The 23,327-nt window shown below is 41.7% G+C and overlaps 1 protein-coding gene across 1 annotated transcript in view; it reads left to right on the top strand.

The window, feature by feature from the left end:
* SSU72 (SSU72 homolog, RNA polymerase II CTD phosphatase) overlaps window positions 1-23,327 on the top strand; it is a 62,001-nt gene that overhangs the window by 16,235 nt on the left and 22,439 nt on the right. The gene's annotated exons all lie outside the window — the stretch shown is intronic.

Here is a 23,327-nt window from a genome sequence, read left to right as displayed (position 1 = left end):
CTTGTATAGTAAATTAACATACTTAGTTCTTGAACAGAACTATGAATATTTTACACCTTCATCCATGAACTGCACTGCACTGTGGGCTATGTTTTCCCAGTGCAGAGCCCATTCCTGGCAATGGGCATGCCAAGAGCTGCCACCAAAAGAATGAAAATCATATGTAGCTCAGTCAAGCAAACAGGTAAAGTTTAGAGTAGACTAGTGGCCTAAGGGGAGAGAACATAATCCATCAAATATTTTCTCTTCTCATCAAGAAGCTAATTGTTAATTTCTGGTTTTGGCTGTACATCAAAAACATATTCCTTAAGTATATTTCCAAGAATGGGCACAGAAAGCCCAATTAAATGTGAGGTTTACTCCCAAAGACCAGAGGTGACAAGGGTCAGGCACACTACCTTTCTTCACATCAGCCATGAGCACACAGTATTTTAGGACATCTATACTTTATATTTAAAACAAAAAAACCCCAAACACATCTTTAGTTTGCAAGATCAGGGCACTTGTTTGGGGTCTTGTTCTCTTTACGCAGGATCTGATTTTTAATATTAAAAATATAATTTGGTGTGAAAGGGAAAACTAAATTTATGTAGGTTTTGCTTATTAATTTCTAGTGGTAAATTACAAGGCCCTTGTTACAAAATGTGATGCCTCTGAAGCGAGTCTGGATAACAAGGTATAATATGGCAGTCTGTCCAATCCTTTACTGTTGCGTGACCTAGATTTTTAACTTCTAGGGAGCTGCATAAAAGTAATTTTGGATCAAATTAGTAAAATCTTGCTAATGTTAGATTTGATATCTATCTTCTATAGCTATCTGGAAATGGCAGCTAAAATGTTATCTTTTAAATATTTATTTTTAATATCTTTTGAAGCTTCACTATTATATAACTAAACAGTTTATTTTTGTATGGCTGAAATTTTTCAGTTTTTTTTTTTTTAAAAGGCTGAGAACAGGCAAACAGGCACTAGATGAAGATTAGAAAATGGGGAATACAGTGAAACCTATTTTAAGTGGCCACCCAAGGAATCAACAAGTTCAGTAGCCCAGTAGAAGAGATGGGCTTTCAACTATTGGTTCAACAAAATTGTGTACTGCAAGACTTGAGTAGGCTTTTAAAATTGTGTTAAGACATGGAGGAGGTCCTTAGTGCAGGTTTCACTGTGGCTTGATTTGAGTCAGCAGGTTTTTAGTTGTGTATTTGCTGACTAGAAAACATTAAATTTGAGCTCCATAAGACCCCAGTAGTGGTGGTTTCTTTCGTGTTGAGTTTTCTGAATGTACTCAGCTAAGACGAGCAGCTCCATAAAGCTGTACAGTACAATTAAATTTGATACTATGTTGGAAATTTCCTTCCACATGGTTTTCCCCAAAACGGATATCCATATTATGCAAGGACATTAGGGAACCCAATTTCTGATGAAAAGGCTGAGTAGCAGTATCTTTTAAATTTGAAATGTAGGGCATCCATTGAATCGGTACATAACTTAATTTTGTATGATCACATCTTTGGTGAAGAAAAGGGATATTTCCCAGCCAATCCATCCTCTAATTGAGATGGTGCACATCTCAATGCAAACACTTTTTTCCCCCTTCAAATAGAGGACTGTTTGAATTGTGCAGTCTTCATTCTCAAGCACTTAAGAATTTGCAGTGACTACCACTTTGCCTATTCTGTTGTATTGGGAACGTAGCACTGTTTTAAGATACAACAAAATTAAAACACATCTGGTCCTCTATCCAGTATCTTCTCTGGAGTTGCCTTTTGAGCTCTGCTCCACATTAGAGGCGGAGTGGCTATGCTCTGAGCCACAGATACTTATGCAGAGTGACATTGAGCACTCCTTTCTATTTTGATTTTCCCGTTTAAGCAAAAGCCCAGTTTGGGGTGGGGAAGGAGTTATGTCTGTATATTTTATGCCCTCAAATGTTGCAAATTCAAGTTCTTTGAAACAGATATACTTTTTCAGTACAAAAGGCAGCTCAACTTCCAGACTCTGGGTGAGTGGGTAAGTTCTTTCCTAAATTCGTGAAAACCAGAGACCCCTCTTGTTCCTGCCTGTGAGCCAAGGAGCAGCTATCTTTGGGACCATGGCATTGTTGGACTCAGGGCAGCTGATTACTCTTTGTGGGGGGGAAAGAGGTGCTTTGTCGTAGGGTGGGAGGGAACTACTTTTCCTTTGGTGTCTCAAAGGGGATGTGGGAGGAGGGGGTCCAAATTCCTTGGCTTGTCCTTATGCTCCCCAAATCCTGCTATCTTCAGTTAAGTGGGGAGGACTGCCACCTTCAGCCTTTCCACATTGTCTGAAACAGCCGTTCTTAGTGACAAGGGCCAGTTTGTGTATCTCATTACCTCAGTATGGGAATATAGGTCCAATGCAGCACAGTGTGCTCCTGTGTTTAGGAGTGACTTCGTGCTTGAGTTCTGTAGGCCAGTGGGGAGATACGTGCACTGTGGACACTTGATATTCAGTAAGTAGTTTTGGCTAAACTACTCCAGCCCATCATCTGCTAGCCAGTCAACGAATTGATAACTGCTTCGGAAAGCAGCCGTCCCAACCAGGCCTGAAGTTCTACGATGGTGTGGACATCAGTCAGCTGAGGTAAAAAGCGGCTTAGAATGGCAAGGTGTGTGAAAACTCTTTTCTCTATCAGTGGTGGGGAGGAGGGAAGAACAACAAGAGAATCCACACTTATACAAAAATAAAAAGCATCTGGATTGCACTTAAATATATATTAGTGCAAATTCTCAAGTGTTATAGCTGTAGGTTATAAACCTTTCCATAAGTAATCTTCCACACTAAATGAGGACATATTTACAAATGTAGGTACTTCTCTGTGTTATAGGTAGAAGAATGAGAAATACTTTCAAAAGAGTAGCTTGTTAAAAAGGAATGCTTTTAGTTCAGAAGGAGTTGGGGATGCAGAAGTAACGAAGTTAGGTTCTGCAGGGATATACATGTAGTACTAAGAGATTAGTGTTTTAAAATTAAAATGAAGTCAAACACTTAAAATGAAATAAACATAGTTGTCAAGACTAAGTAATCAGGGCGGCTGTTGCTATGTAGGAGAGATTCAGCTGTTTAAATTCCCTCAGAATTACTGGGAGACGAGTAGCAACATTTTCAATAGTATTGAAGTCCCTTAGTTGCCAAAGTCCTGTTTTCATAAGCCTGTAGACCTATCATACGTGAACATACTTTGTCACTCGGGGGTGTGAAAAAACTCTCCCCCGCGTGATACAAGTTGCACCGACATAAGAGCTCCTGTGCATAGCGCTATGTCCACGGGAGAGCTTCTCTCACCGACATAACTTCTGCCACTTGTCGAGGTCATTTTATTATGCCAACAGGAGAGCTCTTGTGTTGGCATAGAGCGTCTTCACCAGACCGCAGCAGCGCTGTACGTATAGACATCATCTTAGCTTCAGAAGTGCCCGTCACCTTTGAAAATAGGATTTTAGATGCTTTTGAAAATTATGCCCTAGACTCTGTTAAAGGTTAGCATACGGAGTCAGATAAGTAGAATAAATATGAAACAAGATGACATACAGAAAATAGTAATTTTATGTCCATATGTTTAATCTGAAAAATACTTTACCCATCAAAGAGTCCATGACAGGAGACAGAAATATTGGTACCAATACCTGTGTGCCAAATACACTTGTTCTGTAGCCCAGTCTGTTACTAAAATATAGCTCCAAATTTTTATATTCACCCTTTTACTACTAAGAAACCATCTGTGTGGGGAAGGGAAACCCACTTGTGGACTCAATTTTGAATCTGCTCCTGCAGATACCAGCAGTTAACTAGAAATAGATCTTTAGTTATTGAGCATGTCAATTTCAGCCATACTGCCTTTTGTCAAATCCCTCAGGTAGGGTCATGCTTCTGCAGGCCTTGAGATCTGCTCCTGATGGAATTTAGTGGGAGTTTTCTCATTTGCTTTAATAGGACCAAGCTCGTAATTGGGAGCCTTCCAAAGAAAACCCAAGTGATGCGGCAAATATTGGTGATCGATAGGTGGCATTCTTTCCTCTGAGTCCATATTAAAAAGGGAATGGAAATGTTTAATTTAAAAAGGTCCCAAATTCTTAGCAGAAATTCATGTGCAAATATAAAAACTGCAAATACATGTTAAAATTACCTGTTTTATTTGTAATTTAAATCTACTATTTCATTAAGCTTTGGGATCTAAACCACAAAAAATCATTTTAATTAAAACCAATGCCTCATATGGTGTTAGCATCCCCAGTAGGACATTTTTCAAATTTATCTTTTAGATGAAAAGTAGAATCAAGGTCCTCCTGACAACTTATAGTCACTTATGGCTCTTTCTTTTCCTCATCCCCCCCCCCCCCCCCCGTTCCCTCCCCCATGAGAAATGTTAATGTCTGTAGCCTGGCCAAAATCCAACTTTTTAAATTATATTCTGCCTACTTAAATTCTCCTTGAAGTTTCTCATGGATATAGGTTCTCAAACTTTATATTGGCAACCCCTTTCAGACAGCAACACCCTCCCCCCCTTATAAATTAAAAACAATTTTTTATATTTAACACTTTTAAATGCTACATTTGTAACCTTGTTTAAAATGAATTTACCTTTTCTCACCACTTTTAAATTGACTAAAACATATTTTTTTCTAATTATAAGCAGATTTTTTTTTTTTAATATTTACTGTTTAATACTGGGAGGAAGCAAAACAAAAAACTTTCCACAGCAGACTTAGCACCCCATTACTTTTACTTCGGCGCTGCTGCTGTTGGCACGTGCTGTCCCAGAGCTGGGCGGCTGGAGAGCGGTGGCTGCTGACCAGACATCCAGCTCTGAAGGCACTAGCAGCAATGCAGAACTGGAAAAGTAAGGGTGACAATGCCATATCATGCCACCTCACTTCTGCATAACATTTGACCTTTCCGCTCAGAGGGGTGGCTTCGGGGGGCAGGGCAGTGCTAAGGCAAACTTTGAGATGGCTATAGCTCTTCAGCTGCTGAACAATCAAGACCTCTAATGTTGTCTCGGTCTCACCTTTTTTAGTCTCAAGACAACGAACATGCATGTACGATGCTACAATCCCCAGAGTCCAGTTTTCTTAAGGTGGTGATAATACAAATATATATTTTATTTAGGAACAATGATAGATGCATTATACGTTTACAATACTTTTTGAAGTAAATACACTACATTGCGACAGAAAGGTTTGTGTAATTTTCTAAAACACTAGATTTAAATTCCATATATTCTAGCAGTCGGTCTCTGTTTTGTGCATGTACTTGCGACCCCCTGAGGAGTTGCGACCCCCAGTTTGAGAACTGCTGATGTAGAACCTCTTCCTTTCCTAAACTACTGTTGCTAGGTGGAGTTAAACAGTTGCCTTCTACCTCAGAGCTGGTGGGTGAAATTGTTACGTATTAATTTGTAAATTGCTTTGGGATCCATCTAGATAAAAGATGGAATGTAAATTTATTATCAAACTAATTTCAGCTACGTTAAATACAAAAAATAAAAGGTTGCCAATTAGAAAAGATTAACATCCGTATTGTGAAGCTCTTCTCCCAAATCTTTAAAAGGGTATTACATTTGCAGGGAAGCTGGCTGAAACCAAATGTTTTTGAAAATAGCTTTTGATTAAAGTTGATGTCTTGGCAAAACACCGGCAAAATGCTCCATGTTGCAGAATAGTGCCCTTTTTGCCATCAGAAATATGGAGCTGACTAAGGCCTTGCATTTGCCCTGTTTTTAGCCATCACTGTCACTGTATTGGTGCAACCCCTAGATCAGCACAGCTGCTGTTGGCACCTGTGGTGCTAACCATGGTTTCCAGCAGGGACAAGTTCTGCCAGGGCAAGTAGCTACTTTGTCTACTGTAGGGGCTTTCACTGGGCAGCGATGCCTGTGGCTGGTCACTGCTGATTATAACCATGACACATCCCCAAAGTTGATATGGCAGCATGAGGAGCTGCATGCAAAGTGCCTCTGATGTTCCAGTGAAGTGGTGAGTAGCTGACTCATCCCTGGTTGGTTGACAGCAGGAAATCCTGAATAGGGGTCACTCTGGAGGTCATTGAGGAGACTAACTGCCATCTCCAAGGTGTAGTGTGGTTTAAGACCCATTGATCTTACTAGAGGAGAGAGAGGCACATCTCAGTGGGGATAATGGGTTGACATTTTTGCTAGAGGCTCATTCCTTTCTCTCCCCTCCAGTAATATCCTAGGGATTATTGCATCCCTATAGCTGGGGTAATTCGCAATCCACAACTCCCGGAAATGTGCTTATATACAAGTCTCCTTCATCTCTGTTGCTCATAAGTCGTGGCCATCTTCTGGAGTGGTTGGAGTGATTACTTTTGCCACTTTTTATAGCTGTGTAAACAAGGTAGTAGGTTTATTTCGAAGTACATAATGATTAGCTGAATAATGCCTTTTAAAAAGAGACAGTGACACTGCAGAAAACAGACCCACACATGCGAGAAATGAAGGACTAAGTTTCCAAAAGCCAGACACCAACTGGCTCATCAGGTTAGTCTCTGTGCACAGCTCTCTGGGTTCCAAAGCACCATAGGACCAAATTCTGTAGCAGTAACTCCTAAATTCTGTGGCAGTGTTAAATTTACTATGTCATGAAATGCCTTCATTCCCATTCCACCCACCCACACATCTATGGGTCGTAGGTGAAAACATTTGTTGATTTAGTTCCAAAGATGGGGTTTCTGTTATGGTCTCTAAGCAGCCTAGCTCCACTCCTTGAGCTTGGGCTGTTGCACTGTTGCCCTGCTGACCAGCCTGTGCATTTGGCGTCCCTGCTCCTTGGCTGTAAGCTGCACTCCAGCTCTGGGTCTTCAACCTTGGGACTGACAGGAAAGAGAAGGTATATAGAGAAGGCCAGAAGTTCTGTTTAATGCAGAGAGTAACTTCCCTAGTCTTAGTAATCAAGAAGGATGCTTGAAGCCAAGTATGTACAAGTTTGAAACATACAGATTCTTCTCTGGAGAAGAGAAAATGGTGAAAATCCAGGAGAGGGGAATTGAGCTCTGCTCCCTAAAATCTAGACCCATTTAACGGGATCACCATTGTAAAACTTTGTTTTGCTCTTACTAGGAAGTTGAACTAGTATTTATTTTGGTTTGGTTCAGTTGCTTTAAGCATGTTAGGGTTCAGTTTGGGTTCAAGCCATCAAAAAAAATAAATGGGCCAGTAACCAGTTCAAATCAAGTTTAGGCCTTAATAGAAGTTAACTTAAAATTGAAACTCTTGGGTTTTTTTACTGTTTATTTTTCAACTTCGTGAGTTTTCCTAGTATTTTCTGTTGTCAAATAAACATGATTATTTCTTATGAACAATTTGAGCAAACTAAAATAACATCTGTTATTCGATCTCATATTGGACCTATACAGTTAAAGGATACATTTGAGTTTGGGGCAACTGGAGGCAGGAGCTGCCTTAGGGGTTGGGTATAGGTGGGAGGGCCTGTCTAAGGGGGAGAAGGGTTGAGGGGCCATTACTGTTTTCCTTGGGCTTGATGAGTTATTGTTAACTTCTGGGACCAGGGAGTATTCTACCTCATCTTTCCCCAGTGGAGAGTCTCGGGGATGGTTTGTCTGTCTCTGGGAACTCGCATGGTATGTAGGTAGCTCCTAAGCTTCCTTTCTCCTATCTTACTCTTGTGGCCTGGCAGCTTTCTATTCTCATTATACCGGAACAGGCCTTTCTGGTAGCATTCACATGCCTATCTTGTAAAGAAAACACAATTACAATAGTCTTTTAAAATATTGATCTTAAAAAATGCGGAACCTTTATTTTTACCTGTAACTGAAATTTTTTTTTTCAGGTTCAGTAGGTAGGACAGTATTCTGGTTCAGGTTTGGTTCTGCTCCAAGTAAAAATTCTGGTTCAGTTAGTCTCCCTGGTTCTTACTAATCTTTGTTTCTGTTTATAGTTACTCCCTCCCTGCAAAAACCAAACAAACCTGAACAAATGGCAGCTGTTGCTTATGTCATGTGGACAGACCAACTTGCTGGCAAATATGGCCTCGTGGTTTCCCCCATAGCAGACCCTTACCCCTGGTTTACTCCCCTTTCTTCCACCTTCCCAAGAAGATGTATTCCTCTTCACTGGTGAGATGCAACATGATAAAGCTCAGTGAGAATAGGGTGAAGTACTAAGTGTTGGAGCAGGTCTATGTGCCTCAGTTGAGGGACCATTCTGATCATCCCAGAGTTTGGGGCGAGAAATGTGAAGCATGTGTCAGCATGGAACATTAGAGCTGCGTGAATAACCAAAAAATTATGGGGGGAAATAATTTCGAGTTGTCTTAGTGAAAATTGTTCAGTGAACCAAAAGTTGAATATTTTGCTTAAGGTTGAACAAAATACTTGTTTGAATTTTGAGATCTTTTAAAATATTTTTTTCAAATGAAATTGAAACAAACTTCAAAACAAAAAGTTGTATAGAATCAAAACCCTTTATTTAAAAAATGTCCAAATGAAATGTTTTGATTTTTTTCAATTGTTTTGACTGAAATATTTAGGTGAACTCAATGTTCCAATTGACCCAAATCTACAATATTTATTTATTGGTGGTAGGAGGGGGAAATTTTTTCTAAACATTTACCCAGCTCTAATGCACATAGTCTCCACAGGATCCAGATGAGCAGAGGTGGACTTAATCTCTTTTCTTGAGCACGGTGGTAGGTTTAGGAGGTGTACAGCTATGTGTTGTTGCAGCAGATCTGACCTACATTGAGAACTGTCTGTCCTGGGAGCCGTCACTATTTGTCTCCCTAAATTCTTCAGTTTGGCTTGGGAAGGTGTCTGAGTCATTGCTCTCAGGGGTTCTCCCACTGCTCCTCTCTCCCATGATTGGTCCAGAGGCAAATACTGAGGAGGCGGCTTCCTAAAGCTTCCCAACCCAGCCACCCGGAAATAGACTCTGTGGGGTGTGGTTGACTAGCTCTTCCTCAAGAGAAAAGGCATCACTGAAAGCTCTTCTCTTACTCAGCCCTTTCAGAGAGCATGTGCAGAAAGAAGTCTGTATAACTCCCAGAGAACATTTTTCTTGCTAACCCTCATCTGTAGGAATGATCACTGTGGTGAAGTAAGGAGACATTCTCCTGCTCTGAGAAAGGAGATGAGCAGATTGCTTTGGCTTTAAAGTCCTGGAGCCAGCAATTGCTCCGAGCAGGCTTTTTTTTCTTGCAGAATGTCCGGATTTCCTATCTGGAAGTTTCAACAGTTCAACTTCTGGGGGAAATGTCCTTTGATAAATCTAGTTCCTTGGGTACTTGCTCTGATCCTTTTATGGCATAGTTCTTTGGTTTCTCCTGCCGCGCCGCATCTCCCCCCCTCCCCCCCACCAGAGCCACTGGTTTAGGGATTGGAAGAGTGTAATCTGTATGCCAGGCGGCCTTTCTCTATTGTGGTAAGAAGGACTGTCCAATCTTAGAAGGAGTTGCCCTAAGCTTGAGATGTTGCAGAGCAACTCTTTATCAGCATATCATAGGGAATGTGGTCTAGACAAAAATGAGAGCTGGAGGTCCATCTTGAAACAATGTAGTCCAACATCCCTCCCCATTCAATTTTCAAGCCATTCTCTGATTAGTCTTAATCTGCTTGGAAAACTCAGATGATGTTAACAACAACCAGGATCACATCTTTAGCTCAGAAGACATAAAAACAAAGGAATTGCTATACTGGATGAGGTTGGTACTGAAGTAAGGCTTACTGGTCTATTTCCCAGGACCCACACCTGCCACCTTTCTAAAAATATGCATGTTTGCTACCCTTCTGTTTAGTTAGTAGCTGCTTTAACGGAGTTCCTATTTTTGTTCCAGCCCAGCTATTTCATTCTTCAGAACTTTTATGGATAGTTTCTCTACAATATTCCAGTTCTCCTTAATTGGTCCTCTTTCTCCCTGGTAGCCCAGCAGACAAACCTATTCTCTTGCAGGCTTCCAACTTTTGTCTTTTTTAAGGAATTTATTTTGTTTTCATGTCTTTCAGCTATTTGCTCTTCAGAGTCCTCCGTAGTTCTTAGATTTTTGTTCCTTTTTGTTGGCTTCACTACAGTTAATGCCATTTTCTGAGGGAGACTTGTGCAGCTCAAATAACCTCTTGAATCTGGCCCTTTTAACCATATTGTGCAACCTTGTCCCAGCTTCCTTTTTTGCTTAGAGGTATAAATGCCTTCTGGGAGTTTGATATGCTTTCAGCAGCTCCATGCCGAGTTTTGACTAGGATCAGAGCTTCATCCTCTTCTTTTTTTGTACCTCTTTCTAGAGTTAAGTGTTACAGTACTAGTTTTTGGGACAGTTCCTCCTCTGAGGATGTTGACCTTAATTGTATTGTGGTCACTGTTACTTAATAGCCTCTCTAGAGCTGCTTGTTGAATCAATTCCTATTCAAGTATAGCCTCCCATCTTGCGTGCTCTAGAAACTAGTTCTTCCAAGAAGCAGTCCTTTAAGGAGCTGGAATAAAGTTTAGAGAAATTCCCATCATGGCAATTGATTTGTGACAATTGACCAAAGTTGCGTACTACCGTTTTGTTAAATTTAGTTGTTCCTTTCACGTCTGTCAGTCGTGTGCAGTCAGTGTCCTTTTCCTGATCAGGAAGCTGATATTCTAATCCCTCTGTATATTTGAATACTTATCTACGTGGAAATACCTTTTATGAAAATACCTTTTCTAAAGGGAAAAGGTTTTGGAGTCTTGGATCATTTATCTTCTCCCTTTCCTAACCTCCCTCCCATGTACTTTCTTCTGGTACCCAAAATTGGCAGCCACGCTCACACTAGGCTTGACGTTGCCACTTCTAGTGCCAGTCAACACCATCTTCAGCTGTTCAGATTGGGGTCAGACAACTGAGGCCAGTTCTGTGTGTTAGACCAGGATTTTGAGACTTCTAAATCCACTGTTATCTATTTGTGGTAACCAGGGTTCCATGTTTTACAGGACTACAGCATTCACCTCTTTTTCTGCAATCGAAGGCAGCGTCCACACTATGAAGTTTTAGGGAACTTCCTACTAGTGCTTCTGTCCTTTCAGTTGCACTGGTGAGAGCCCTAATATAGGCATGGCTTCAGCAGCTTCTGATGATTTTACCCTTGTGTTGGTTACGTCTGCTCCATTCACTTCAGTAAGGTATTAACTGTGAAACCAGCTGAAATGTCAACATAAATTTTGCTGCTGATGATTTTAGCTTGAAACTTCCAGTTTAATGTGCTTGTCCCCTGTTGTTGGATTCACTGGTAGATACTGGGGGAGAAGTACACTGAGGTGGCTACTTGAGGCTGGGAACTAGTAGTTGAAGTCCATCCTTCTCCCCCTCATCGACCTTGATTTTTGGATCTTTATGGCCTCTCACTAAAGGGGTGGGGAAGGATAAGAGGAGACATAGAATACTCTGGTGCCAAAAACCTGAAGGGGGAGATTTTCAAAGGCACAAGCAGAAGTTAGTCACCCAGCTACAACTGAAAGTCAGTGGGAGTTGCAGTATTACCAATCCGAAGCATAGAAAAATCAGAGTTCGACCCCTCAAAACATGAGATTTTCAATAATAAATCTTAGGGTTCTTTTTATTTGCTTTCTGAGTCACTAGGGTTCATGTCTTCAAGCTTTTCTCTGAAACCATGATGGCTAGAACACTTTTTGTAAGTGAAAGCTGAGATTCTCATGTAATAACATGGCTCCTGGAGCTTCAAGAAAAGTGCCAGATATTGCGAGACTCATGATAATGGCAAGAGTTTGCAACCCTGGAGTAGGGTGCCTGATTGCCTTTTGTTCCTTTGAAAATTTCCCCCCTAGCTGCCTCTGTCGCAGTTCTGAGTTTCATAAGTCCCAGCTGTAGCTATTCAAATTACCTTGTTTCCTCTGGACAACTTCTGCAGTGTAGTTATGCATTGTCATTGCAGAATTCTGCAGCTCATTGAAAACTGGGAATTTGGAAGCTGTGCCAGAGTAAAATCAAACAAAACCCAAAACCTTTTTATTAAATTCAACAGATTTTAATTTTAAAACGACACAAGGAATGGTGTACTAATGGTCACTTTTTTTTCCCTTAAATTCAAAACGGTTTTAATGAATTTAATTGCCACAGAAATTCTAGTGTTCTGCGGAATTCAGTATTGCTGTGCCACAGAAATCTGCATCATAGGGAGCACTGGCCCTGCTAACAAGCATGAATTTTTAATGTGTGAACACAAGATTTGATTTAGTGAGGCTGAGTTACCACCTAGTTGAGTGTACGATCAGAATCCTGCAATAAGTAGCTCTGCAAGATACCATTAGGTCTTCTATTATGCTGCACATCCCACCTTAATGGACCTGATTGTCATGCACTGAAGAACGTATATGGCCTTTAAAGGTGCCACAGTCCTGAAACCTTGTATTCAGTAAAGGTCCCATAGGTTTTTCTCCAAAGATAGTGGTGTTTTAGCCACATGTTCTGCCCCAATTCCAGTTTGGCGAACTTTGCCTATGCAAATTCTCTTGAGCATCAGTTAGATATTGGAGAGATTCTCAAATGGATTGGTAGATCCTTTTTTGGTGGTCTACAAGGCCACCAAAAATGCAGTGCGGGTGGGAAGGATAAAGAAATGAAAAGGTTCTGAGTGGTCGAAGAGATGACTTCTAAGAAACAATTCTCAAAGAAAAATATGAGGAAGGACATAGTTTTTCACTCGCCTGGAACAACTGAGTAGCGTTGCAGTGTGCTGTTCTTTAACAGCCTCGCTAAACCGCATGGTCGGCTCCCATTCAGTGGTAGGTGACCTGATCTGTCGCCTTTGCAATCACTTACTAAAAGCCTGTATGATGCTTTGCAATCTGTTTGGATGAGAAGTGCTATAGAGATATGTAAGTCAGGTAACGGGATCTATGGGTTGCTTTAGAGAGATTTTTATTTAGTGTTGATGAGGGGAGGGACTTGCCTTATCTGACACATACTTGGGTTTGCTGTCATTGAAATTAAATCTTAGCGAAGAAAATACACAGAATAATGTAGCCAATAAGATAAAATTAAAAAGGGAACAGTCTTTGGGGGATTTGGGGGGCGGGAACGAGCTCTGCTGAACAAGAAGCCTTCAAAATCAAAATAATATTGGCCACTGAATCTGGTACATGATCTACAGTCAGGAGATTCTACGGGCTTTAATATGAAATATCTTTACCAGATTAAAGATATCCAGGGTGGGGAACCCTTCATTTTATGTAGTTGAACAGAGCTTAGACTCATAATGTAAACACTTCTGTTGGACTTGCTAGCCCTTGCATTGAGTTAAGATCACTGGTCTTTCAGAGCCTTGTTAATAAATATTGATTCTGGTACTACGCTGGAGTCCTGTTGTGTTGGGTGCTGTACAAGCATAGAAAAGAGATACCTGCCCTGAAGGACAGCATGGGTAGTTCTGGTGGATCTTCTATATGCAGATGTAGCAGTTGGATTGGCTTGATAAACTGTAGCCACTCAACTGATTTGTCAAGCTTATGTCACAAATGTAAAGGGAGTTTTGTAATAAATCAAAAAATCTCCATTAACAGGATGTCTATTGGATACATAACGTGCTTTGAATGGCACATAAAGGCAATCTATATTAAACCAATAAATAGTAACAACTCCAGGGAGGCATAAGCTATAAATATCTGAGTCTCAGACCTGATCTCTAGTGCATGGCGATTGGACTTGAAAGCTTTTAAAAATCTTGTAATGCCCTTGTGGGAAGGAAAGCGTTGCTAAAAGGGCATCTCCTGCATTTCTTGTGCACCCAGAGGCTCCTGCTGGGTGTTATGAATGCAGAATTGGGCTAACGTAGAACTTCAGACAATAACAATTATTGAAATAAGGAATAGCACAATGAGTAGAGAGCCGAGTGATTCAACGTTAAGCCTACTACACCATCTTGCACTCCTGCTGTGATGAGGGATGAGAAAAGCCTGACAGTATGTGTTAAGAATGTTAGCCTTTTACATTTTCTTCCACTTGTCAGTAACACACTTAATGTTACTTAAAAATAGTCTGTCTGTCTGAATCTATTTAATACTACTTGTATACTGCTAGCATAAAGATTGCCTGTAATTTACAATAATTGAGCCTGAGCTTAGCTTGAGAACAGAGTAATTCTTCACAAAACCGTAGAGTCTAGTTCACTGAGAATTTTATTTTCTTGGTTATTTGCAGTTATTCTTATATCTGATTTCAAATGCCCTGAAGAAAATGCACATTTTCCTTGGAAGAAAAATAGCTGAAGCCTTTAAAATTAACATGTAAATACCGCTGCAGCTAAATATTTTACAGTAAAAAAGTTGCAGGTAACCTGGGGTGCTTTGGCTATATCTATTCAAGTGAAGTCTTTCGAATTTTCTACTGTGTTTTTAAACTTTGGATTTTTTTCCTTACATTTAATGATCTTAAAGATGAATATACAGCTGCTTTTCCAGGGTATCTTGGAGAAAGCAGCATGATCTGAGGGTGAATGGACATAGTGGGGGGAGATACCTTTAGTTAAGAGCAGAATTAAATGGACATAACATTACTTACTGTCATACCAGCTTTGGTTGTCCATTAGATAGATCTTACTAGCAAAGCAAGGTAGAACCAGGCTAGTGCTGGGATGAGAAACTTCCAAGGAAAATGCAAGGTGCTGAAGTGAGTCAAGGTGGTGATTCACGAAGGGATAGCTCAGTGGTTTGAGCATTGGCCTGCTAAACCCAGCGTTGTGAGTTCAATCCTTGAGGGGGCCATTTAGGGATCTGGGGCAAAAACTGGGGATTGGTCCTGCTTTGAGCAACGGGTTGGACTAGATGACCTCCTGAGGTCCCTTCCAGCCCTGATAGTCTATGATTCTATGACAGTTTATGCCAGATATGTGTACGGCTTATGTCTCCTAAGTGTAAATCAGCACCAGTATCTTCTGAGTCAGTGCTGAAACACTGTCCCTAAAAGGTGCTGTTCTGCCTGAGGTGCCATTTCCTGAATGAAACCCAACTCTTGGGACTTGTTTACTTGAGTAAATTGTGCTCCAGTTTCTTTCCTCCTCTTCACTCCTGACCTTTTTAATGTCCCCAGTTGAGCTTTAGCTTTTAGCTCTGTTCTCCCTGCTGAGATGTAATGGAGAGAAACCAACCTTATCAGAGATGTTTCATGGCCTGAGAGAGACCGAGAGGCGGACAGACTGAGGGAAGTAGCCAGGAGCAGTGAGGCTCACTTGCTGGCCTCCCTTTTATTCAGAAAACCTCCTTTTGTGCCTCAGGCTATTCACTTCCTTGTCGGAACCCCTAGAAAGTGTTTGAATGCCTAATGGTTCAAAGGACTCCCTTTCTGCACTTTCCATAAGACTATCCTGGCCAAATTCTACCTTGGGTAATGATATTCTACCCCTCACAACTCCCTCTATAGTTTCAATTGGCTATAGATACTCTTAAACTGTTGTGTAATGCTAATAAGCAGCTGTCATCTTCCACCTAAAGTGGCTGCCATTCAGTGGTGGGCGAAGTGGTTTCCTGCAGCTGATTTGTAAAGCACTCTGGGGTCCACCTGGCTGGAAGGTGCCGGCCTACTTTATTACATTCCTTTTGTCCTGGCCCTTGGCTGGGAGACTGTGCTCCGTGGAGCTTGTGCTGTGCTACACAATTTTTTTTTTTTTTTTTTTGATACCTGACACTGAAAGGCTTTAAACCCTTGAGTTGAAATTCTGGCTCCATGGAAGTCAACGACAAAACTGATTTTAATTAAGTGAGGCCAAGATGTCACACTCTGCTGTTTTGTTCTTCGCTAGAAGACTCGGATGTCTGAGAAACTGAGTTGAGAGGGAAAAGTAATATTAAAAATTGGAATTTGAACAGCCTCTAAAAGGTCCAACTTTCTGCATATCAAAGTTTCCAGTCTTGCAGGAACGAGAGCTTTCTGGAGAAGGGACTAAAGATTCATTGATTCAAAACCTTAAAAAAAAGTTCTCAAAGGCAATGTTCACTACTAGATCCTTTTAAAATTAGACGCTTTTCTATAAGGACTGCACCTCACCTTTGTTGCATTCATGTTAAAATGGAAAGACTATTAAATTGGTATTTCCATTTCAAGGAGGCAATATTAACTGCAGGCTCCATTCAAGGATCAAAGAGTAGATCTCGTCTTTTCTTTCTAAATTTTTACTCAACTACATTTCCTCTCTTGCCATAGTGAGTCTCAGCTGCTCAGGCGTATACCCGAAAAGATCCAGAGCTTGAGACTCTTTCATATGTAAAACTGATCTTTAAGAAATCTTTAAAAATTGTGCAAAGCAAGTCTAAGTTCCTTGATTTGTTGAATTTCAGTGATATCAAATGAAATGCATGTCAGCCAGGCAGCTTTGGATGAATGTACACCTTTCCCCCAACCCCCCCACAGACCAGAAGGTAGTCCATAAAAATAGCATACCCAAAGTAAAGGTGAGACCTTAACCTGAGGTCATATCTACTCTGGACAGACCGTTAAGATCTTAAGGCAAGTTGAGGAGTTTGGCCTGATTAACTTTGCCAAAATGACTACCTCTTCTCTTGCTAATGCTGTTGGTAAACTCCCTCCCTCCCTCCCAAGTCTGGCTGCATTTCAGTGGTGCTCTGTAGTTTGTAAAACACTCTTAAATTTCATTCTGAAGGATTCTAGAGTACAATATTTATTACATTAATGTACTCTAGAAAAGTGTGTTAGATGCATTGCTCTGGCTGAAGCAAATAGCTCTTTTCCAAGCCAATCAGTGAAGCAGATCAGTAATGAACATCTTTTACATTACTGCACCAATATCCATCAGGCAAAATAACTAACAACCCGTTAATGCTGAGCCCCATATAACCAAAGGGTCCCTGGAGCAGTGCAATGCTTGACTCTTATAAAACTGGACAGCTTGTTAGCCTCTCCCCCAGGTAACTTGTACAGTGACTGCAGCTCCTCCTGGTCAGCTTGGTTCTCGCTTCTCAGATACGAGTTCCCACTGCCTCTTCCCTGTTTCCACCTCTCCTTTCCACCTTTATGCTTTTTGCATCAGCTTCCACTGAGGCCTGGTCTACACTTAATTGTTTTGCAGGTGTAGCTATGTCGGTTAGGAATGTGGGGGGAAAAAAAATCACACCCCTAACAGATATAGCTTTGTCAGCAAAAGCCTCAGTGTAGATGCAGTTATACCAGCAAAACAGTTTTTTGCTGATACAGCTTAGTATGACCTGTTCCAGCAAAAGAACTGTTTGCTGGCGTAAGAGGTGTCTCCACTAGGAAGGCTGGCTGGCATAGCTATATAGGCAAACCTTTTCTAATCCAGGCAGGGCATGAGCCTCCTAGTTTCTCCACTCATAGGCTTTCCAAAAAGAGTTAAGGAATGAGAGGCTGACCCTGCCATCAGTCCTAGTATAATGGAAAGGAATTACAATGGGCATTGGTTCTGTGATATTTTGGCAACATTTTGACATTTATCTCCCATAGATGCTTTGCCTCAATATTTATGTATCTCCAGAAGGTTAAGATTATCGCTTTTCCCTACCATTATCTTTACTTAAAAAATTGCTTGAATGAAAGCTTCTGATTAAAACTGGCTGACAATGACTTCTAAATGGGGCAATAGACTAATAGAGACAATCTTCTAGCCAATAACATTGCTATGTCACACCACTTTGTTTCCGTGTTTAGTTTGCGTGCAAGACCTATGAGAGATCCTCTTCCTTGTCCTGATATCCACTGTTCTGTAGAACTTTAGGCCTGGTCTACACACACTTCTTGTACCGATTTTAACTATTCCACTCCTACCCAAAATAATTAAATCAGTACAGCCTCTAGTATAGATGTAGTTGAACTGGTGTAAAGATGCCTTACACTAGTCTAGCTGCTTCCCCTTCTGAAATGGGAATAGCTATACTTGTATAAGGCATCTCTAAACTGATTATAATTTTGAGTCTACACTAGGGCGCTTGTACCACATTAGCTATAGCGGTATAGTTAGTGATACAGTTTTTGTGCAGAAAAGACCTCTAGGGCATGTTTAAATTCATCGCCACTGTGAGCTGAGAACTTCAGTCATTGCCACTTCATCAGATTGCTCTTTTCCTGGCCGCTGCTTATTTTAGTTCCCTTCTGCTTTTCCATCATGCTTGTTGAACTAATCTGAGCATTGTCCCATTGAAGTTAATTCTTCAAAGGGCCAGTTCTGTGGGTGTTTTGGTTTCTGTGCTGGTAGCAGAAGCCCATCTCAGCCAGGGCTCTATTGCATACAGATTTTTAAAACAAACTTATTATAATATCTAGGTGGTATTACTGCATTCATAACCACAATATTTGAGCTTTACATACAGCATATTTGTAAATGTGTTATTTTGACTAATAGCTACTGAAACCAATCCATTTGAAAATTCTTATCACAGAATGTTGCAGCTGGGGGAGCAAATTCATTCCTTCAAAAGAAATGGTTCTCTGGCAAAGCTTGGGTTGGGCTCTAAGAGCCTTGAAAATGCCTAGGGGACAGTAGAGGACATCAAAAGAAGGAAGAGAACTTTTCAGCGTAGCAGCTGGATGAATTGGAACCCTACCTAGGCAAAATAGTAGTGGCCTGAAGTAGAGATTTTTGCAAATCACCTAGGAATTGAGTTCTTCAGAGCTGTATGACTGTCTTGGGGTTGTGTTGGGCTCTTGGGATTTTAACTGTTCCAGAAATCAAATCTAAATATGTGAAATACTTCAATATTTTAAAATCACCATGCCATTTAATGGATGTGTACATGTCTTAAAAACGACGAGTCCAGTGGCACCTTAAAGACTAACAGATTTATTTGGGCATAAGCTTTAGTGGGGAAAAAACCCCCACTTCTTCAGATGCGAGTCTTAAATGCATTCCTAAATAGCATGTAACTTCCACTTTATAAACTTTCATTTCCAGAGCAAACCGTCCCCTACACACCTGCTTATATGTTAAGTGCACCGCTCTGCTCAAATGGGATGCTCTGCCGCACCCTTTTTCTGCTAAAGGTGGCTCTTTCAAGTCAGCATTGGGGAAACTTGGGGGCAACGTGAGGGAAGCTTACACTGCTCTTTCCTTTGATATCCTTTCTCTAGTAGTAGGTTAGCAATCATCAGAACTGCCACAGTAGTGTCACTAGTCACAGTCAAGGCAGTACAATTGCTAGGCCTGACTTTTCCTTTGATGTGTCTACCAAGCCTTTACAATTAGGTTGGGTCCGTTTGTAACAGACCTGTTAAAAAGGTAGCCCAGAACATTGCCTTTCTGTTTGATGTTTCTCCATAATTGTAAGCAAAGCCACTTCCTAGTCTACCTTCTCAGCTATTTGAGACTGTCTAGGATCTTAAACACATCTGAGCATTCTTGTCTTGAAGGCTTATCTGCAATCCATTTGCAGTGAGTGTGGGTTATTTTTCTGTATATGTAATGCTTATATGATGTCTGCCACTTGGTAACATGAAGGGGCTTAGCTGTAGAGCAGATTAATTTCCCTTGGGGCAGAGCTAGTCTCCCTGCTACCAACAGGATTCCTCACCAGACTTCCCAAACTAAGCAGATACCAATATATTCTCTAACTGTGCCTTGTGGGATCACAGCTTTTCGTTTTCCTAAAGCATCTAGTAACTTGACGCTAGTACCTAACAATTTAAATCATAGAAGGTTCTTTTGGGAGAGTCCCTGTGTAGTGAATTTGATTTACATCTCTGATAATCTGAGCCTTTATAGTTCTTGATTTAATCCTGCTATTCTTGCCACCAGAGACATGAAATGTTGAGCTCAAGAAAACCAACCCTGTTGGCATATGTAGGTACAGAAGAGCAAGTGAAGCTTGATGTTTGTTCTTTTTGATCAGTGGTTCAAATCACAAATGCATGTGGAGTAAAATATCAATACTCTTAAAGATGCAGGATACTGAAATTCAGAGTGAACTGAACAAAATTCCTCTGGCAATAAACTTGCATCTGAGGGAGGTCTAGGTATAAATTATATGTTCCCCTAAAACATGTTGAGAATAAACTTGTGTGGCTTGTTTTGTGAGGCTCTGTGCAGGCAGATATGATTAGATGTTAGATTCAAAATAGGGTAAAATTTTCAGAAGGGCCTATGATGCCTGTCTCATTTTCAGAAATGGCTTAGATAGTTAAGAGCCTAAGTTATATTGACTTGAATGAAATTTAGGCTTCTAAGTCACGGGGTGCTTTTGAAATTTTTACCCATAACCTACATCTTGGGAAGGGAGGAATCCAGAAGAGAGGTAGGAGCAGGAAAAAGCCCTGAGTCAGCCACATCATGTCTGTCCTGCTTTCTGGTGTGAGGCCCCCAAGTGTGTGGCTAGTCATGTGTGGGGAGCAGATTGAGTATGTTTTTTAAGAACGGAAGGGCGATTTATACCACAAGTGTAGGGGAAGTGGAGTGCTTGCTCTGCTTCCAACATGAATATTCTGGCACAGTTTCCTTTACTCAGGGAGAGAGGCCTAGGAGTGCAGAGCATCATAGACTTTTATAGCACTGGATCGTCATGCGGCATACTATATCTGGCAGTGTGAGTAGGAAGGGCCGTTATGGGAGTGGGAGGATACGTAATGCATCGCCAGCTGCAAATGCACATGCAGTGCGCTCCCAACAGAAAACAAGTTGGCTCAGCAGTATTCCCGCTTTCTCCCCCCGACCCCCGCCAAAAGAAAGCCCCAAAGAAAACATTCTGTGAATGACATTACTCCTGGCTTTGAAGCATTCTGCTTGGGTGATCTCTCTGTTAATGTATGCTACCAGCATGTGTGTAAGAAGTGTCTGGACGAGCTTCATGTCCCAGATAAAAGTGCTTAATCAGCTCTGAGAAATGTCTTTAAAAAGCAGCACTTTTTCAGAAATGATTTTCTACAGTGAATTTCTGAGATAAAGGGCAGGCAGCAAATGGCTGGGTGCGCTATAAATAGCATTATGCAAATGCCTGCAAATGATCCTCTAAACAGCCAAGGCCACGGCAAATGATGAACAAGTGGGGGAAAATGCCGTTACCCCTCTGATTTAGGAATAAGGTATGTTGAATACCATATGGAAGAGCGGTACTCAAAGTATGTGCTTGCGAATGCTTTGGACGCTAACCTTTCCTGGGGGGCGGGGAGGGAATGCAGCCGCACTGCAGAGCGGATGCTTTAGACTGGTCCAACACAAGGCGGTTGAAGATGAACCTATTGCTAAACCCTCTTCTTTCTGAACCGGGTGTATCTCGTCGCTGAAGCCGTCTTGCCCTTGTAACATGTGGAACAAAGCCACTTAGGGCTGTTTACGGTTAGATGTGGGCTGACGCAAGGCAGTTTAGAAATAAGTTTGCCTTTTTTTTTTTTTTTTTTTTTTTTTTTTTTTTTTTGGCCCAAAAACGTAGCTGTGGTAAGGAGGGATCCATATTTTCAAGATGCAGTTTCTCAGCTGTTACCCCTGGGTCCCGCGGCGGAGAAAGAGGTTAGACTATCATGCATTGTTGCTGCCCAGTAGAAGATTTGGAAGTCTCCAGCCACATTACAAGCATGTCTACTCCCGCTGTGAACCCGTGCTCGCATTGAGAACTGATGTGAAACGGGCTTGCTCTGAGAAGCATGTTATAAAAGTACTGTAGACAATGTAAGGTAGTGGTGTATAACAAGCGTCTCAAAACTGAATCCCTCTCCATGCTGGTCAGGAAGGTGCTAGAACCCAGCCAACAATAAGTATATTCAGATATGGTTGTTCTAGCACTAGGTCCTAAGACAACCCTTATATTGTTCTGAAAATCTCTTCTTGCAATTCCCTTGATATGAGCCCAAATCATCCTTTGCATCCAGAGCTTTTGGGGGCAGGGGGAGGAAGGAATATGGAATAGGGAAAGGGATATCTCAGTTCATCTGAGTAGTGATGAGTAGGTGTTGAGCAGTTTCCATGGATGCTCCTGTGGAGGAAAGTGTCAGCTGAAGCCAGCATAAGTCTGCTCCTGGAATGATGCAGGCCTGTGCAGACTCTTAAAGCTGCCACATTCATGACAGGGCGCTGTTTGAAAAATTGGATAGGGAAGGGCGAGGAAATTAGCCCTTGCTTCCCGTATGGCATTTTCTAATCCATGCCACATTACTCCCGTGCATTTATTCCCATCAGTGGGGTGACTGTCCTAACTCATAGAATTTACTTCCAGAGACCTTTCCACGGTGGAGAGCCGTCTTGGACAGCTGAAACCAGTTTGAGGGATTGTGGCTGTGCACAGAACCACGCGCTCTGGTGACACTAAACAGAGTTGGAAAAAGAAAATGCCACTGCTGTCTCAGAGAGGGAGGGGGTCAGCATCTGGGATAATTAGTCTACCCTAAAATTCTGCAATGCCTCCTTCCCTGTACTCAGGCTTTAACATTGCCAGTAATCTACCCAGACGTGTCCTTCCTGATCCCTCCAGGCCTTCCCTCACATTGCCCCCAAGATTATGTTCTGAGGAGCAAAGTCGGCTACTTATCTGAAACCTTATGATGGGCTCCCTCTCTTCTCTGTTGCTTGATCCTCTGTGTTCATTCTCAACTCCCTTCCCACTGCTGCCAAGTTAGTGTGCCTCTGCGTGCTGCTCACTATTAGCTTGTCAGCATCCTGCAGTTCCCTTGCTAAGTGCTCCACGACTATCTGACTGGGGACCCCCCTCCCCATTACTGTAAATCTCTTTTCCCACAGATGGGCTGTAGGGCACTGAGCGCTAACAAGCGAGCCGTGACGGAAGCCTTGGGGCCCAGCAAAATGCTGCTAGGCATGCCGAGAAAAGAAGCAGCCATGGGATTGGGAGGGAATTTTTCCCAATACAGTTTGGCTTTCCAAAACACCCTTGTTTTGCCCGCCCACCATTAAGGTGATGTGCTGTGATGCTGCTCTTGCTGTCATTCCCAGGAGTAAAAACCCACTCAGACACATTAGCACTGTTGCCACTGGCCAGGTGTGGGTAGAAACCAGCTTGCTCTAGGAGCACCAGCAGTGCTGTAGGCCGGCAAGCAATGCAGCCGAGCCCCACACGCTGTTTTTCTGCTCCTTTCAACCTTGCAGTGAAAAGGGAAAATCGAGTCATGAAGCAATTGTCCTCTTTGTAAATGACCCATGCACTAAGTTCGCGGGCCAGTCTGTGCATAGTAAGGAAACAAATAATGCTGTCCAGTGGGAAATGCCTTTTTGTTAGCATATCCAGCTCATCTAACCCAGTGCTGGGCTGTTCCCTGGAAGAGGCGATTTTTGTCCCTGTCTGTGTTTATAAATGACTCCAGCTTCTACTGCTTCCCTCAGGAGACTATTTCACGGTCTAATAGAGCTCGCTATTAGGAAGTGTTTCTCTGCTACTCGGCCTAAATTTTACCTTG

The sequence above is a fragment of the Lepidochelys kempii genome, chromosome 18 (assembly GCF_965140265.1).
Source record: "Lepidochelys kempii isolate rLepKem1 chromosome 18, rLepKem1.hap2, whole genome shotgun sequence".
NCBI lineage: Eukaryota > Metazoa > Chordata > Testudines > Cheloniidae > Lepidochelys > Lepidochelys kempii.
This window is presented reverse-complemented; position numbering and strand designations above follow the sequence as displayed.